The 19,346-nt window shown below is 42.3% G+C and overlaps 2 long non-coding RNA genes across 2 annotated transcripts; one reads left to right on the top strand and one right to left on the bottom strand.

Annotated features, from left to right (window-relative positions):
• Positions 1-405: 405 nt before the first annotated feature.
• On the bottom strand, positions 406-1,159 carry LOC112844705 (uncharacterized). The gene is made up of 2 exons (XR_003217442.1): positions 991-1,159; positions 406-914 (listed from the first exon to the last, which is right to left on the bottom strand). It is a non-coding gene; the product is annotated as an uncharacterized LOC112844705 (long non-coding RNA).
• Positions 1,160-18,092: 16,933 nt separating this feature from the next.
• Positions 18,093-18,412, top strand: LOC112844704 (uncharacterized). Its single transcript, XR_003217441.1, has 2 exons — positions 18,093-18,123; positions 18,253-18,412. It is a non-coding gene; the product is annotated as an uncharacterized LOC112844704 (long non-coding RNA).
• The last annotated feature ends 934 nt before the right edge of the window (positions 18,413-19,346 follow it).

Here is a 19,346-nt window from a genome sequence, read left to right as displayed (position 1 = left end):
CAAATACACAGGAAAACTTTCTTCCCAGAAACAAATATATTCAGTATAATTGATTTGATTTCCATGTTAATGTTATATTAGTGGCTCCTCCATCCTTTCCACACAGACTCTCAGTGTGGGGCCTACAGAGTTATTATCAGATTTTCTTATTCGTTGCTTTGGTTAAACTTATACCTGATTGTATTCTAAACAGTTTCAGTCAGTTAAGCAGGATTAACTATCAGCACAATCACATATGAATTATGACTCTATTGTTAACTCTTAATGTCTTTTATCAGGATGGAGTTCTGGCACATTTCTTATCTTCCAACATTCCTGCAGCCACACACACACTAATCTCTCAAAGCTGAGTCTACACACACAACATCTACACATTTAAATCATGTCAATCATTCAACATATTCATTAAACTTCTGATTCAGAATGAAGATGATTTACTAACAGCACTTCATATCATTGTAAACACAACAGCCTAAATGTTAAAACCTTTTTATTTCTCTCAGAGCCAATAAGAGGTGAGGGGGGGACTTCTGTCTCTCTCTGTCCCACCTCTCTCAACAAGGGCTCATTAAATTCATCCCACTTTCATCATCCATTAAAAACATATTTATGCTGACTATGTGATGTAATGCAAGAACAGTAGAGGTGAATGGATGGATAATACAATAATAAAATGTCATATAATAACTGCAGCTGTCAGCAGGCGCAGAGCAGCTGAACTAGAACAGCAGTCGTACATTTATTTACAAACCCCACGTGTACAGGGCAGGATGTGCAATGGTCCAGGGGAAAAGGACAAAGTCCAACACTCGCTCCGCTCACTCGCTCCTCTCATATTTGTTTTCAGCACACTCACTCCACTCCACTCCACGCCACCAGGGAAACAGATCGGGGTCACGGACGAGTGCGAGAACCTGAGCACAAGAGAACTGCGGTGAGCATAAACAGAGTAATCATACGACAAACGGGGTTTATCGGGGCTGTACTGACGAGAGTAAGTCCACCACCCAGCGAAGAAGCCTTCTGAGCCTCAGCTTAAATAGCCCAGGAGTCCAGGTCATCAGGTAGATTCACGGCAGGTGCGTGGGCCAAGGGCGGAGCCCAGCTGAGCTCCGCCCAGGCAGACAGGTGAGAGACAGGAGAGAGAAACATATAACCATAGTATGCTAATAGCAGATTCTTTTGTCAGGTTTAAAGTGAGATCCTGCTTTAAGGGCAGCTTCATCTGCTGGTAATGACAGATGTTTCTAGTATATCAGGCTTGGCCAACATTACAGGGACTTACTTGCAGAGACCCACGAGCTCCAAACTTGGTGCTTTATGATTGGTGCAGATGCTCTAAGCTACTATTAACCAATAAGAACCACGGGGTCAGGTTTCACTACAAGAACTTATCAGCCACCAACTTGTATATATAACTTTACTCACACTTGTAAAACTCTGTAAGTAGAATTCAATGGGGCAGAGTGACCTGAGCACAGGCCCACTCTGTGACACTCAGAGCTTTGTGGATATCATCTGCAGGTGCACGTACTGGGAGTACTGGACACAGTGCATGTGCAGCCAGCTTGCAGCCACTTTGCCACCACTTTAGGACAATGTTTACAGTAGACTGAACCACACTGACTGTGAGCAGTCATTGTGCTGCTGCATGGCTGATGGCACTGTCCCTGCAGCTGTCAGGGACAACAAGAACCACTCAGCTACCTCAGCCAAGCCAAGACTGTGCTGATGTTGTGACCTGAGACCAAGACACTAACCCAGGATGGAGATATGATGGTGTGAGAGTGGGTGGATGAGCCCATCCACCTTAAATATGGATCATATAAATATCTGTAATGCAACACATGTTTTATGCAACATGAACATATTTCCAGCTGTTTCATGTTGTGTTTCCAAGATTTCAGTTTCCTGTAACTTTCATTTGTGTTTCCTTCAGTCTGTTAATCTTGGAGCTGTGAGCAGCTTCTTATTACCAGGTGAGAATATGTAACAGTCTGTAGATGTGATGACACTATGGAGCGGATCTCCTGTCTAGTTCTGCACAGAAAGCTGATGTCACTGCAGCTGCTAATATGTGCTGCAGCCAAGCCTACATGAGAGGGCTGTGCTGTGGAACAGGGTGGTGCAGGTGGTGTCATCTACATGTGAACATTAGACAACAGTCACATGAAGACATTTGATGTTGTTAGCTAAAGACCTACAATAAGAGAAAGAGAGCAGCAGCACTAGTGCAGCAACAGCAGCTCATGTTATAAAAACACTGATCAATGATTTGACTGTAACTGCTCCAACTGTCTGTGTCAGTGATGCTGTTGGAGACGTTTCAGTAACACTGACTGAGACTGAAATGGTTTAACACTGGTTTCATGTTCAGATAGATTTGACTGTTAAATGTCACATATTTCTGATATATGTATAATACATAATCATGCTCTGTTACACACATTCATATGTGACTGTTACTGTATCATATTCAGTCCTCGTCTTACACTCAGGTGTTCATCGCAGTCACAGACGTGTCTGTAGGTGTTGTTGTCAGTGTGTGTGTGTGTGTGCGTGTGTGCGTGTGTGTGTGTGTGTGTGTATGTGAACCCATAAAATGACTTCCTAAACCTGCTGGCCTGGAAGTCCAGCAGTTCATCTAAACAAAATGCACTTAGAGTAAAACAGACATAGATACGTTTATCCTACCATAAAACAATAAAAGAAGGTACGACCTCTCCCATGCTCCCAGGATGTGGGTGTGAAAACCAGAACACTCTGGAACCACACAAGCTTCCTAGGATGAGACATTCTTTCAGGATACTATCAACTACATACTTCTAAACACAAATGATTACATGCAGCATTCTACCATAAGTAAACCTATATAATTAAAAGATAATACTGACATTCTATTCTATTCTATTGACAACTGTAATAGTGTGAATTTCATGAGTTGTTAGTAAGACTGGTTGCTATAGCTGCTGCTTTTGCAGTTTTGTCAGCAAAATTGTTTCCCTTTGTAACTTCAGAGTCATCCTTCTGATGTGCTGCACGTTTGCAAATTGCTAAATGTCGCGGCAGTTGTACTGTTTTTAACAGTTGCTTCAGTAGATCTGCATGCTGAACTGGGTTTTGTCATGGTTCAAAAATTGGAGAAAAGAGTACGGAGGTTCTCAACATCAAATGATGACACTGGTCCAGAAGGTATGATCAAAGCGAAGATTTATTGTTTACACGCGTGGAGCTCAACGCTGGGCAAGGTCAGCGATTGAACTGAACTTAAAATAATTAGACAAAGGTTTTATAGGGGTAAGACAACAAAGCCCCCTCTTTTGCAAGAACAGACAAAGTACAGCTTACGTCAACCCAAACCACAAAATGTTCTGTGAACTTTTTCTAACATAGTTTAAAGAACATTACGTCTCATCTCCATCCCGGTGTCGCACCATGTACGCCTCCTTATCTCCCAGAACATCAGGTGCGCTTCCTCTAAGCATCTGACAGTACGCCGGCACAATTCTGCACTTGCAGCAAAAACACATCTTAACTTTTTACCTACTAAAGTGAATCTACTATGGTGTGTATGTGTGTGCGTGAGTGTGTGTGTGTGTGTGTATGCTATGTATGTGTCATGACCTCTCCTGCACCCTGGCTCACCTCACACCTCTCGCCCTAGCCAGACATAAGGCCTGCGCTCATACACAGCTGAACTATGTGTGGCTTCTAGACTAAATGTCACACTCAAATGATGATACTCAAACCATGAAGGAAACTTACTTAAAATGAACATAAATGAAACTTAAAACTTACTTCAAAGGATATAAGTGATAAATGATACAAACTTAAATCTTAGCTCTAAAGAATATAAGTAATAAAAGATAAAAATAACTCCAGGCGTATGTCATGTAAGCAGGTGTGTTGCAATTCCTTTCAGAGCTCCTGTCCTCCTCACCGTGTATTGGCTGATCATAACGCCCGCCAAGAGTTTCTGACCTTCACTTGACCAGGAGCCACAGCTCTTTAATAAGCTCAAATGCAATCATGTATAAAAGGTTAAAATCATTTTCATAACACAGGTTTTCCTTCTCAGATCGGCCAATCTGTTTGCTCGTCTCTACTACAGTTTAATCATTGAAAATCACAGTGATCAGCATACTATGTGGAAATTACAGATTACATAATGGCAAAAGCATTTTATCAGACCCCTCAGTTTCCAGAGGAGGTAACCATTCCTCTGGTATCCCATATTTTTGCAAAGTGGTGAAACCTTCTTGTGGTGTACTATAAATGTCAGCACGTGGTTTAGTTTCCTCTTCTAATTTGTCCATGCAGCAATGTGCTTTTCCCTCCGTGGGTGTTGGCAACAATATGCTATGATTTAAAGGTCCACATCTCACTATGTTGATGTGGTACTGTGAAAGCAGTATGCCAACATAGGAGAGTTGCCTAGCATGTGTTAAGAAAGGCAAATGTGCTTGTAGCAGTATAGAAGTTACTAGATGTGGTACTCTAACAGTCAGAGTGTGTCCTAAAACTATGTCAGCAGATTTTTGCACCGCCTCTGCAGCTGCTGCACATGCTTGTACACAGGTGGGCATTCCTGAGGCCACTGAATCGAGTTTGCTCGAATAGAAAGCTAGTGGCCTTTGTTTTTCTCCAAATGATTGTGTCAGTACTGCTTTCATGTGTCCCTGTGTTCCGTCTACATTTAAGTAGAATGGTTTGTCATAATCTGGTAATGCAAGCACAACATTAGTTTGGAGCATGAGTTTTAGTTTAGTAAATGCTCTTTCTGCCTCTGGTGTCCACTGTATTTTATCTTTTATGTTACTTCAGGTCTCCATAATTGGAGTTTATTCAGAGACACTTTGTGGCCTTGCTCAGCCAAGTGACGTAACACAGCCATAGTATTTTGTTTACACCCTTCCTCTGTGTGGCCAGTCACTAAAATGTCATCTACATAAAGTAGAAACTGTCCTCCTGTTGGCAGGAGGCAGGACATCATTGATTTCTTTAAGGCTTCAGCATAGAGAGTGGGGCTGTTCTGAAATCCCTGAGGTAACCTAGTATAGGTGTATCTCTGTCCCTCAAAGGTGAAGCCAAACAGATGTGAGTTAGGATGTAAAGGCACTGAGAAAAAGGCGTTTGATAAATCTATCACTGAGAACCATTGTTCTTTTGGGGTGACTTTATTCAGTATAGTGTGAGGATTTGCTACTACTGGAGGTATCATTTCAGTGATTTCATTTATTGCTCGCAGATAATGTACCAAGCGATACTTTCCAGTATTAGCTTTCTTTACTGGGAAGATTGGAGTATTGCAGGTAGCAGAATTAGTTTTTATTAGAATTCCTGCTTTTTCCATATCTTTTATCACTGGCTTAATCCCTTCCATCGCTTCCTTAGATAAAGGATATTGTGGTTTAATGGGCCTGTGGGATGAAACAGTCTGTACTGTTACTGAGTCTGCGTTTTTTATTAATCCCACATCAGTTGGTCCATCCGACCACAATGTTAATGGTAGGTTTTCAAGTGCTGGTTCCTCCTCCAGCGAGAACATTTCTCATTCTTGTGTGCTGTCGTACAGATGAGTGTTGGGTGTAGTTCTTATCACCCAGCCAAGTGTGTATCTCATGCACCCTGTTCTTTTACCCTGTGCCCAACCCTCTTCCTCTGTAGGTGTATATTTATCATTTTCTACCTTTTGCAGGATGTTACCTAATTGATACCATTGTGTACCTGCTGTTTTTGCAACAGACACATAGGGTTTTGTGATCCTGTTTAGTTTTTTTACTGGGTCTGGTTGGATCACTGAGCATACTGCATTTCCGCTTTTTGTGACATATAAATGTTGCAAAGTCAGATATGGGTTTTTTAGGCTGTGCACCTGTTTATCATACAGAGGGTCTGGGCCTGGGGTTTATTTATAGCGCAGGGTGCTGTGATACTCAGTTGGCTTCATTTTTTCGGCACTTGAGGGGAGATGTTTTTCAGCTGCTTCTTTGAGCTGCATAAGCGGTGGCAAACCTAATGACCAGTAGTAGTTTGGCTCTACCTTTCCTTCCCTCTGATAGGGGTCTCCCTCTGTTAACATTATTTCTGCTGTCATGCCTGTTTCTGTGGGGACAACTCCTTGTCAGTGGCATTGTTAGTGGTTGGGTTTTTACATGCCCTGACGCTGTTTTCACCATTATTACTTGTCTAGAAAAGGTTGTGCGTGGGGGCTCTGCCTTAAGTACTGTTTATCACACAACACTTGCAGCTTTTTGCCATTTACATTGTTAAGATATTCATTGTGTGTACTCATGTTGTACAATATGTTTAACAGAGAGACAGTATTTTAATTGTCACCACAAGGAGGCACTGTTCATTGTAAGGGCACGTATGCTGCGTCATCACGCCTGTAAGGAGAAGTGTACCCCCAACAAGTGGCACCCGTGAGGAAAGTTTTGCTGCGTGTTCATGCGGAATAAAGTTCCCAAACTATTAAGGATATTTTTGCCTCCATCGTCATTTTCCTTCGAGTTGATCGCTGTCGATGCTGCAATACTCAACATACATAGACCGTAAGTGCTGGCTTTCCGTCCAGAAAACTTACTAGCTGATGAATGTTGTATACTTCAGCTTCATCCTGTTCTAAATTGTTTTCTGCCTCTGTCCTTGTGGTGGTTGTTGTTTGTGTAGTGCCAGCTACTGTTATTGAAGCTAGTCATTCTGTGTCTGGTGCCTTTTGCGTCTTGCAATGGCGTGCAAAGTGACCTTCTTTTCCACACTTCCAGCATGCAGTACTAGAGTCACCATCAGTGGCGTGTCTAGAAAATTTTTGATGGGGGGGGCAGGTAGGGGCACAGATTTGGAGAAGGGTGGCAGATGTAATTGGCAAATAATGTTAAAAAAAATTCTACCAACCATTAACCATAATTCAATAATACTATAAACCTAATAACCGGATGCGCTTTTAACTTTCATTAGAATAAGATTTTCACCACTACAGTGCAAAGTTTTTAGATACTGTGTTGATCAAGTACAAGAGATACAATCAGTGCTTTGTCAGTTTCTTCAGCATTCAAGGACAAGTATTTTTACTGACATATAGTGCACATTTTGGGCAAAAAAAATTTTAACATTAAACTACAAACATTTTTAACATACAATTGGCAAATTAGCCAATGCAATGCAAAACTTTTTTTTTAAAAAAAAAAGAAGATAATCTTCTCACAAGAAGGTGTTTGATTTTGAAACAGGAAAAAACGAATGAAAAGACTAACATTTGAATTAAAGTACTTGCACTCAATTATAGTATTTGTGCCAAAGTTTAGTATTTCTGCCAAATCATATTATCTCTGCTAAATCATAGTGTCTGCCAAATCATAATATTTGTGCCTAAGCACAGCATTTGTACCAAAACATAGTATTGCTGCTATATCATAGTATTTGAGCCAAATCATAGTATATGTCCTAAAACAGTATTTCTGCCAAATCATAGTATTTGTCCTAAAGCATAGTATTTCAACAAAATCACAGTATTTCTGCTATGTTATAGTATTTGTGCTTGTAGAAAAACCTGTGTTATTGTGAGCTACATTACCCAGCAGCCTCTGAGCAGTGAGGGAATTCATGGGACTTCTGAGCTAGATGGTCTTCCTTCGTTCCTGGGCTAACGACTGAGGAGAGAGCTGCTGGGAAGGGGAGCAAATAGCCCATCCTGTATTTGTTGGGGATGGTGTGTGTCACATAAACGTGAGTTAATGTTCCATGCTTAAGATGTTTACCCTGCTACTTGTGTGTATTGGTTTTAGTTACCTTTAGCGTATGTGCTAGTTAGCGATAGCTATGGCAGCACAGTTATTTTATTGTTTTGGGCTTGTTCCTGCTTTGTTTGTTCCCCCTGCAAATTTATGTGAATTTGTACACTGTAATATCGCTGTATTACGTAGTGGCTAAGTAGGAGGCTGACTGTTACTAAGTGCATCAGTGTACATAGGTCATCTCTTGTGTTGGAGTGCCCTCTTGTGGTGCCTTTTGGGTAGTGCCTTAGTAAACGTGAACACTGCAAAGAAGTGGTATCAGACTGGTTTGTAGTGGAGGAATTTGTTGCCAGTTTCCTTAATCTTTAATCCATATTCATGTTGTAATGTAGTAACTTTTGTGGCACAAATACCACAATATGGCAGAAATACCATGTTTTGGCACAAATACTTTGATTTGGTATACTTTAGCTTCTTCACCCCTTTTTTAAGATAAGATAAGATAAGATAAGATAACCTTTATTAGTCCCACACGTGGGAAATTTGTTTTGTCACAGCAGGAAGTGGACAGTGCAAAAGTTATGAAGCAAAAATTAGAATAAAATAAAATAAGAATAAATACAGTACACAACTGTACAGAATAGAATAAAATACTATATACACAGTAGAATAAAATAGAATAAAATATACAATAAGATAAAAATAGAATACACATGTTATATACAACTCAGTAAAAATACAACAATGCCATCATGTGCTCCACTCTCAGTCTGCACTTTCATTCATGACTTCAACAGGTTGAAATGAGCTTTGAACAAACATCAGTTTAGTGCTGAAATATTCAAATGCTGCAGGAAGAACAACAACAAAGTGATGACAGATGTTTGTGCTTCAAACTGGAAAACTAGCAGAAATAAATCACAGCCTGCCAGAGGTTTAGCACTAGAAGTCCCAGGCTTTTCTAACCCTCTGTCAGCCAAGTGGAAGCTAACTTGGCTAGTCTGTTAGCATCAATTCATATGTAAATTGGGTCGTTACCTGAGAATTGTGGAGGGGAGTGGGGGTGTGTGAATGATTGCGGATTTCTAACTGCAAACTGCCTCTTTGTTTGTGTGTGGGGAGGGGGAACTGCTAAAAGCTGTGAACTTCATTTTGTGTTCGTCTTGATGCATTCTCAATCATCCAGGAAAATAAATCTCCAAAAGATTTATTGATAAAAACAGTACAAAAAAACCAAAAAATATTTCTACAAAAACAACCATTTGTACACATATTTACAGATAATAATAAAAAGTGAGTGAGTACATTTCAATCACTCACAATCCTGGCACTGCCATGGTATCTGTAGTCTGCATTTACCACATGTGTATCTGTAGCAGTGAACACATTGCACAGTGGCATGATTGTTCTTGCATTTGTGTTTGACCTGACACGTGGCTCTTTTTCCAGGGCTAGGTGTGGAGGGTTGTGTCCGAAGCAACTGTTCTTTTCTTGCCTTCTTCCCAGCCATATGAGAGTTAGCCAACTCTCTTGCAAACTCCACCAGGAAGTCCACCCGTCTTTCCTGCGTCCCGGTGCATGCTTGATACAGCACATGTGCATTCAGTGCTGCCATGTCAATCATGTTATAGGACCGTGTACTCCCGCACCATCTGGTCCATCACATCCACGCCACACTGTGTGGTGTTGTAAAGTGCGACAGTGTTTGGCTTCCTTTTGGTGGTGTTATCAGTCTGAACCACGCTGTGCATGCTGCTAAGAATATAGACTGTCTTCTTCCGTTTGGCCACATACGCCGTCAGCGTGGCAGCAGAGGTTGAAAACACCTAAGAAATAAGATAAATTGTTATTTCCATAGCACTTTTACACACAATGAAACAAATAAACATAGAACCACAAAAGACCTGCAGCCTACCTGAGTGGTGAATTCATTGCGATTTGTGTATCTAGCGGATTGAGGAATTTCCCGGCGAATCTTGTTGACTGTGCCGAGGATGGTGGTTTTCCATCTAAGAAGTTTTTGCGCAAGTGTATAGCGATGTGAAGAAATTGTCCGTGGTAACATTTCTGCCCTTGTCTAGGAATGGTTCCATCAGCCTCATCACTACATTTTCAGACAGTCTCTCCCCACTGGGACGATTGGGGTCCTTGCCAAGATATGGGAGGACATTGCAAATGTACTTGGATTTTAGGTCGCAGGCCACCCAAAACTTGATCCCAAACTTGTCAGGTTTACTTGCAATATACTGCAGGAAACAGCACCGAGTCTTTGATCTTGATCTTGATCAAAGATCTTGATCTTGCGGGGGGTTACTAGGGTTCCATCACTACGTGACTGCTGGTCAGCAAACCTGGGAAACCCACAGATCATTGGAACTATGCCGCGTAACCGCTTCCAAGACATCATGCAACACCTACGCTTTGATGACAGGTCCACCCGCAGTGATCGAGCAAAGACTGATAAGTTCGCTGCAGTTTCCAGTGTGTGAGGATCATTTGTCACCAACTGCATCACGTGCTACAACCCTGGTCTACATATCACCGTTGATGAACAGCTCTTCCCATCAAAGACTCGGTGCTGTTTCCTGCAGTATATTGCAAGTAAACCTGACAGGTTTGGGATCAAGTTTTGGGTGGCCTGCGACCTAAAATCCAAGTACATTTGCAATGTCCTCCCATATCTTGGCAAGGACCCCAATCGTCCCAGTGGGGAGAGACTGTCTGAAAATGTAGTGATGAGGCTGATGGAACCATTCCTAGACAAGGGCAGAAATGTTACCACGGACAATTTCTTCACATCGCTTTCACTTGCTCAAAAACTTCTTAGACGGAAAACCACCATCCTCGGCACAGTCAACAAGATTCGCCGGGAAATTCCTCAATCCGCTAGATACACAAATCGCAATGAATTCACCACTCAGGTAGGCTGCAGGTCTTTTGTGGTTCTATGTTTATGTGTTTCATTGTGTGTAAAAGTGCTATGGAAATAACAATTTATCTTATTTCTTAGGTGTTTTCAACCTCTGCTGCCACGCTGATGGCGTATGCGGCCAAACGGAAGAAGACAGTCTATATTCTTAGCAGCATGCACAGCGTGGTTCAGACTGATAACACCACCAAAAGGAAGCCAAACACTGTCACCCTTTACAACACTACAAAGTGTGGCGTGGATGTGATGGACCAGATGGTGCGGGAGTACACGGTCCGCAGAGGAACGCGGCGCTGGCCAGTTGCCGTGTTCTATAACATGATTGACATGGCAGCACTGAATGCACATGTGCTGTATCAAGCATGCACCGGGACGCAGGAAAGACGGGTGGACTTCCTGGTGGAGTTTGCAAGAGAGTTGGCTAACTCTCATATGGCTGGGAAGAAGGCAAGAAAAGAACAGTTGCTTCGGACACAACCCTCCACACCTAGCCCTGGAAAAAGAGCCACGTGTCAGGTCAAACACAAATGCAAGAACAATCATGCCACTGTGCGATGTGTTCACTGCTACAGATACACATGTGGTAAATGCAGACTACAGATACCATAGCAGTGCCAGGATTGTGAGTGATTGCTGAAAATGTTGAAATGTACTCACTCACTTTTTATTGTTATTTGTAAATATGTGTACAAATGGTTGTTTTTTTATTTTTGTTTTTTTGTACTGTTTTATCAATAAATCTCAGCAACAATGGAAATACACCCATGTGTGTTGATTTCTCCCTAAGGCAAACTGAAACACAAGTTTCCTTGTGGCTCAGGAAACTAACCACTCCAAGTGGTTCAGCATGGCCCCACCTTATTTACATAACAAAAGCAGCTGTTCACAGGTGATTAAGGATATTAGCTAAAAGCCTACCAGCCATTTGGCTCGATGGTGGGTTTTATAGGTAGAAAAGCCAAATGGCTCTTCTCTGGGACTTCTAGTGTTAGGAGTTTCTGAACACAGCACAGTGTTTCAATGCCCCTGATTGTCCTCAAACGCCGCATTAGGCTCAAATTTTACTTTCACTTCCTGAACTTCGTGGAGTGGAGCTTGTTGTTGGTGTGTGAAGAAATGGAAAGTTTGCTTTGTTTCCTCCTTTAACAGTTTGTCTTTAGGAACTTTACTGTTTGTTCAGCTCATGTTTGATTTCTTCACACAACAAACTGTGTGTTTGTATTTCCGGTCTCTTCGTTAAAGTCAGTGTGTAATGTTTTCCTGGCTAACATCAGCTGTGTGCAGCTTAGTTCAGCACAAATCTGCCGCTCCATAGTTCACGGTAACGGACTCACAGCTGGACCAATGAGGCCGAGTGTGTCCTCTCTCTGAGCTACGTTCGTGTTTGTGTACTTGTAGTTTGTACTTTGTGAGTTCACTCAGAGCCCACAGAGGACGCAGCGTACGTGATGACGTCACAGCCCTTTACCTCCTTTAGTGTCACTGTGATTAATATTTACACACGACACGAGACACCTGCAGAGCTCTGACGCTAAGCTAGCCACACAGCATGCTAACGCTAAGCTACGCTAACACTAAGAGCTCTTACACGAGTTAAAATGCTGCTTTAGTGTTTAATCAGAGTCCAGGACTGAGAGCAGCAGCAGAGCTGATGGATGATGAATTACTGGATGGAAGAAGCTTCTCATTAGCAGTGAATCAGTGTGTGTGCAGTTCTCTGCAAACTCAGCAGGAAGAATTAGTGTGAAGCTTTAACTCTGCTGATCCTCTTTGAATCATGGATCAGCTGAAATGTTTAAAATGTTGTTCACACTTGTTGGACTGACTGAAGCTTCCAGTCACAGTGAATCAGTGTGTGTCAGTGAATGCATCGTGTGTGCTTCACGGCTCCATCTAGTGGACTGATAGTAGAGCAGCTGATGGCAGCTTCCTCTGCCTCACACTGCTGTCTGACTGCATTCAGCTGACACTGAGATGAAGCAGGAAAGAAGCAGCTGATATTTGGACAGCACACATGATGGAAAGGAGGATTTCAGTTGATGTGCACATGAATGATTTGTGTTTCCTCTGCAGGTGAAGGTAGAAAGTGTGTGTGAGCTGAATTGAGCAGCATGGATCAGTGTGAGGACAGAGAGGAGGGAGTCCCTCCCTCTAAAAGCACTCTGTGTGGGGAACATGAGAGCCAGACCAAAGCTCAGAGGTGAGATGACCATCTCTAACTGTCCATGACTCTTCTCCATGTCACAGCTCAGCACTCCCATCACTGCTCCATCATTATTCACAGGAGGAAACAAGGAACTAAACGCAAACATGAACCTGAACCTGGACCCAGCTGTGTGTCCTTACAGAGTGGCCGGTCTAAAGATGGTATTCCTGACTTTAAATCAAGTGTGTGTCGTCCTGCAGAGAGGTAATATGTGTGTAAATGTTGTAAATCCTCTATCATGTTTAATGTCAGCTCAGCTCTGTTTCACACACATTCCTATGTTCATATGTGAAGCGGTGTGTGATGGAGTGTTTCCACAAACACAGCAAATACTCAGAGAGATTAGTTTTAGGAAGGGGAGATGTTCTCAAACTGTCTGTCCTAAAACTCTTCACTCAGTCTGATCCCCACTTCCTGCTCCTCAGCAGTGCTGCCATGTTCATCTTTGGTCTTTCATTGTTAATCTCCCCTTCAGTGTCACAGAGACAGGATCTGATGAGCTTCTTGTTCCTATAATGAGCAGTGGCGTGTCTAGAAAATTTTTGTTGGGGGGGCCAGGTAGGGGCACAGATTTGGAGAAGGGTGGCAGATGTAATTGGCAGATAATGTTAAAAAAAAATTCTACCAACCGTTAACCATCATTCAATAACCCTGTAAACCTAATAACTGAATTTGCTTTTAACTCTTATTAGAATGAGGTTTTAACCACTACGGTGCAAAGTTTTTAGATACTGCGTTGATGAAGTACAAGAGATACAATCAGTGCTTTGTCAGTGTTTACTCAGCATTCAAGGACAGCAATATTTGCATAGTATTTTTACTGACATATAGGGCACATATGTTTTGGGCAAAAACATTTTTGAATATTAAAATACAAACATTTTTAACATACAATTGGCAAATTAGCCAATGCAAAACTTTATCTGCCTATTAAAAAAAGAAGATAATCTTCTTACAAACTGGTGTTTGATTTTGAAACAGGGAAAAAGTGGGGAAACAAATGAAAAGACTAACATTTGAATGAAACCTGAAAGCAAGTAAATACTTTCTATGCTGCCTTATGGTAAACTTTGGTAATATTGATGTATAAAGAACAACACTGGCTGATGATGAAATACAGTCAGCTGGCATGGTGACACTGCCAGTATTAACCTGCAGGGCTGGACTGGGACAAAAAAATCAGACATTTTGACTACAGACCGGCCCACCAGGTATTAAAGCCATAAAGCCTTTGAATGAAAACAAACGCTGTTGTGACAGTGATGTACACGGTCTTGTTGGTATATGTATGATTTCTATCAATTTTACGTCAGATAAAAACTTTGTTTGCAAGATTCAGATAATTATTTAATAAAAGCTAGATATTTTAAATGAGAATAAGAAAGAAAAGTATTTCTTTGTGCCCCCCTTTCCCTGTTAATGCCCTACCTGGCCCCCTGGCATAACTTTGCTAGACCCGCCCCTGCACAGTTACCAGCTGTCAGCTACGTAGAAAAGGATCCTGGTGTTATTTGTCTCTCAGAAACAGTTCATAACTTCCCTTCAACTCATCCATGTCACCTAAAAGGTAAACCTGTTTCTCCATCACCTGTTCAGCTCTGATGATTCAGTAAGGACATCTCCTGGTTTCATCTTCATGTTTCCCTCTCACCACATATCCAAACCGACATCATGACCAGCAGCTTTACAGCTGTGGCTCCAGCAAACATCAGCTGATACTAGAAATTAATATTAAATAAATTCTAACAACAGCTGATCAAGCTTAAAGGTGCTGCTGTTGTTTAGTGCGACATCCGCTGGTTTCCTCTTTCTGGCGCAAAGTGGGCGATAAACAAACAAGAGAGAAAAGCCGATCAGCTGATCATTGATCAGTTTCATGATTGAAGTAGCAACAGGAGAGAGAGGGGAGAGAATGAGAGAAGAAGAGGCAGCTGTGCAGCAAAGACACAGAATAACTCCAGCTTTGTGTCTTTTTCATTGTAGCTGAAGTTCGGGACAAACTGCGTCTCTTCTCAACTCAATACAAAACCTGTAATATTTTCTCTGAATGAGGGACCATTTCATTTTTAAGGAGCCGTTGGCAACTCTACTAACTAACCTTATGAATAAAATAAAGTTCACCATCAGTAACATCATAGCACCCACCCAGCTGTATAGAAACTCTGTCATGCTAGCTAGCACGCAGTAAGAGTTATTGTAACTGACTGTAAAAAGTCAGCACAACGAAAATAAACTCCACCTAAACTTGGTTTATATCTGACCCAGATAGACTGCAGGTCATAACTTCTTACCTGAAGTTCAGTTCACCTGACACTCGGACCAGCAGCCGCCTCGGGTCTCTCCTCCTCCTGCCTACCCTTCCCTCATCCACCTGCTGGCCTCTGTGGAAGCTCCGCCATGCTCGATGGCCAGTCCAGCTATGTTAAACTGTTAATCTTTTGCCGAAAAACTGTTTTCTGTGATGCTGTCTTTCGTGCTTGGCTCTCCTACCTTTGCTAACATGATGCTCATAGCGCAGAAGCCGATGCTGCATTCACTTACACTCGGATATCTGAGCTTCACTGTGAAAACATAATCGTACATTTGATATTTCATTGGATTTTATTGTTTTAGCTTCGGGGTGACACCTGGGGTGGCCAGTCTGGTTGGGGGGGGTGGCCTGTGCCCCCCCAGGCCACCCCGCTGGACACGCCACAGATAATGAAGTGACTGATAAAGAAAGCTCCTTTCAAACATGAAGCAGTGATCCAGCTGCTGTTGGCAGCAGGCCGACCACAGTGATGAATCTGCAGACAGCTGGATCAATGTGACAGATCGGGAGGAGTGCAGGATTCATCCAGAGGAGTTTACTACACCTTACTGACTGTGTTGATCTCACAGTGAGAGCAAGTTTGTTCCACAGTGTTGATGCTGAAACAGTGAAACACAGTCCTGTGTTTGAATCCTGACCTTTGACCCTGTAACAGTCATTTATTCTCTGGTCTGAGGGTCTCAGCTAGAAGCTGCTCTGAGATATAAAGTGCAGCTGTAACATGTAGACATTTGATTAAACTGGATTCTGCAGTGAACGTGAAGCTGCTGTAGTGATGTGTCCACTGTCCTCAGTGTGTGTAGGAGCTTTGCTGCTGTGTGTTGTACTGACTGTAGACGAGACACTGCTGCATCATTTAGGCCTGAACACACTGAGCTGCAATCATGTGATCAGGAGGAAATGAGGGTGTGGATCAGCTGATCAGGAGCATTGATCAGACTCTAGAAACCTTTGTAACCTGTACAAATGAGACTGAACTAGACTTCTGTTTGCTGCTTAACATTCACATGCTGATCAAAGATGAGCTCAGATTTCTATCAGTGTTTTCAGTAAGTTATTAGTTGTTCAAGGAGGAGAGATTAGATTAAAAATGCCTTTGGCTGTTTCTCAACACTCAAGTACTCACGTTCTTGGCAGAGATGGCATCATACCACTGTTTTATGTACTGATATCATGAATTTGGATATGAATCTGATACGGTCTATTTTATAATCACTAAAACTGCTTTTTTAAATCTATTTTGCTGCATTTTTTTACTCAAATTTAAAAACAAACAAACACTAAAGCTGTTCTGTTATACCTGTATGCAAAAACTACACTGCACCCAAAATATCTCACAGTTCACTGATCTTTTTATATAAACTGTTAGCAAGTATCTATATAAATGGCCCACCCTGCAGTCTGTGTGATCACAGCTGCTTCAATCATGTTTGTGTCTGCAGAGGTCAGACGGACAGCACTCCTCCAGCTGTCCGTCTGTGAGGAGTGACCGGTCCAAAAATAATCCTCCACTCTTCAGTGGTGAACCTGGACCAACGAGGTCAGAGAGCTGTGATGACTCCTTTACATGTTTGTGTTTCCTGGATAAATCTGACCTGAAACATCCTCAGATTGTTACAAAGATTCATTAAAAAGAAAACAATGACAGAGAAAAGATCCAAATGTTCGACTTGGTCATTTGCTGTTTGAGGACAGTGATGCTCATATCTGTGGGGAAAGTGTGACCTGAGTGGGTTCATGTTTGTCTTTAAAGAGCTGCTCTGATTCTCTTTGTGTCTGATCTGTTAAACAGTCTGAGAGGTCACACAGAGACCCAGCAGCTAAAGCCTGGATCATACTGGCTGCTGTTACTCCATCAGGACAACACTGAACCACAGTGGTGTGGATGTAGTGGATAAATCCCACCATACTGATGCTCAGAGTTAATCACAGGGAACAAAACCAGATGTGACCTTCAGATTGTGACCTTTGGAGTGGACGATGCAGATTTCAATAGAGAATAAATGTTGTTGTTTTTCAGCTGTGAAAAAAGAATCTAATTTTCTGAACTTAAGAATTTATGATGCTGTTAAAAACATGGTGACTATAACACAACATTTCCACTGTATTCATAGAATGAATGTAAAACTGTCAGACATTCATTAAATATGCAAAATGTCCACAGAAACATCAGAGGGTCAGATGTGAAGCACTCAGTGATTTTGATCAAATGACTCATCAGTTATTGATCTGTACTACACTGATCTACCACGTTAGTAAAGTTGCTGTTCTGGTGGTGGAGGGAGACCTCGGATCATGTTCTGGTTTTGGAGCAGTGATCTGCTGATGGTTCAGTTTAATGAGCTTCTTCAAAATCATCCCTGACATCACCACTGAAAGGACGTCCATGAAAACAGACTGAAAATTACTGATATGTTCACAATCTGAGAGTTTAAAACTTGACAGACTTGATTCAGATGAAGTTATTTGGATCTTTATCCTGTGTTGATCTAATCCTTCATGGTTCCTCCACAGAGTGGACCAGCAGAGCTCAGAGGTTCCCAGTGGTCAGTCTGCCCAGCAGCATCAAACACAGCTGGACTCCATATTTATGGTCTGTACATGTACAACAATTACTGTTACATCTGTTCTGTTCACAGTCATCTCCATGCTGCTCTTTGTAGACCAGTGGATTGTCAGTGTGTCCAACATGGATCTGATGTTTGGCTCCATGATTTCAGTCTGATTGGCTCATTCATAAATATTCTGTTCCAGCTGCTGGAGGACAACATCATCACTTTTGTGAAGAACGAGCTGAAGAAGATCCAGAAGGTTCTGAGTCCAGATTACCCAGAATGCTTAGAGAGTCAGAGGAGCAGCAGCAGAGAGGCATTTGTGAAGATCACACTGAACTTCCTGAGGAGAATGAAACAGGAGGAGCTGGCTGACCGTCTGCAGAACAGTAAGAGGATTTCTCTAAAGATTTAAAGTTTTGGATAAATGAGACATTTTCCAGAGATGGAAGATGGAGCAACATGTTTTAAAGATTAGTTCTTTTTGGAATTGAGTGTTTATTTTTCTTCCCATTCAGAACTTCCAGATGCAGTTTGTCATCGTAACCTTAAATCCACCCTGAAGAAGAAGTTCCAGTGTGTGTTTGAGGGCATCGCTAAAGCAGGAAACCCAACCCTTCTGAATCAGATCTACACAGAGCTCTACATCACAGAGGGAGGGACTGCAGAGGTCAATGATGAACATGAGGTCAGACAGATTGAAACAGCATCCAGGAAACCAGACAGACCAGAAACAACCATCAGACAAGAAGACATCTTTAAAGCCTCACCTGGAAGAGACGAACCAATCAGAACAGTGCTGACAAAGGGAGTGGCTGGCATTGGGAAAACTGTCTTAACACAGAAATACACCCTGGACTGGGCTGAAGGCAAAGCCAACCAGGACATCCAGTTCATATTTCCATTCACTTTCAGAGAGCTGAATGTGCTGAAAGAGGAAAAGTTCAGCTTGGTGGGACTTGTTCATCACTTCTTTACTGAAACCAAAGAAGCAGGAATCTGCAGCTTTGAAGACTTCCAGGTTGTGTTCATCTTTGATGGTCTGGATGAGTGTCGACTTCCTCTGGACTTCCACAAAACTACAATCCTAACTGACCCTAGAAAGTCCACCTCAGTGGATGTGCTGCTGATAAACCTCATCAGGGGGAAACTGCTTCCCTCTGCTCACCTCTGGATAACCACACGACCTGCAGCAGCCAATCAGATCCCTCCTGACTGTGTTGGCATGGTGACAGAGGTCAGAGGGTTCACTGACCCACAGAAGGAGGAGTACTTCAGGAAGAGATTCAGAGATGAGGAGCAGGCCAGCAGGATCATCTCCCACATCAAGACATCACGAAGCCTCCACATCATGTGCCACATCCCAGTCTTCTGCTGGATCACTGCTACAGTTCTGGAGGATGTGCTGGAAACCAGAGAGGGAGGACAGCTGCCCAAGACCCTGACTGAGATGTACATCCACTTCCTGGTGGTTCAGGCCAAAGTGAAGAAGGTCAAGTATGATGGAGGAGCTGAGACAGATCCACACTGGAGTCCAGAGAGCAGGAAGATGATTGAGTCTCTGGGAAAACTGGCTTTTGATCAGCTGCAGAAAGGAAACCTGATCTTCTAT

The sequence above is a fragment of the Oreochromis niloticus genome, unplaced genomic scaffold, assembly GCF_001858045.2.
Source record: "Oreochromis niloticus isolate F11D_XX unplaced genomic scaffold, O_niloticus_UMD_NMBU tig00000768_pilon, whole genome shotgun sequence".
In the NCBI taxonomy this organism is placed as follows: domain Eukaryota; kingdom Metazoa; phylum Chordata; class Actinopteri; order Cichliformes; family Cichlidae; genus Oreochromis; species Oreochromis niloticus.
This window is presented reverse-complemented; position numbering and strand designations above follow the sequence as displayed.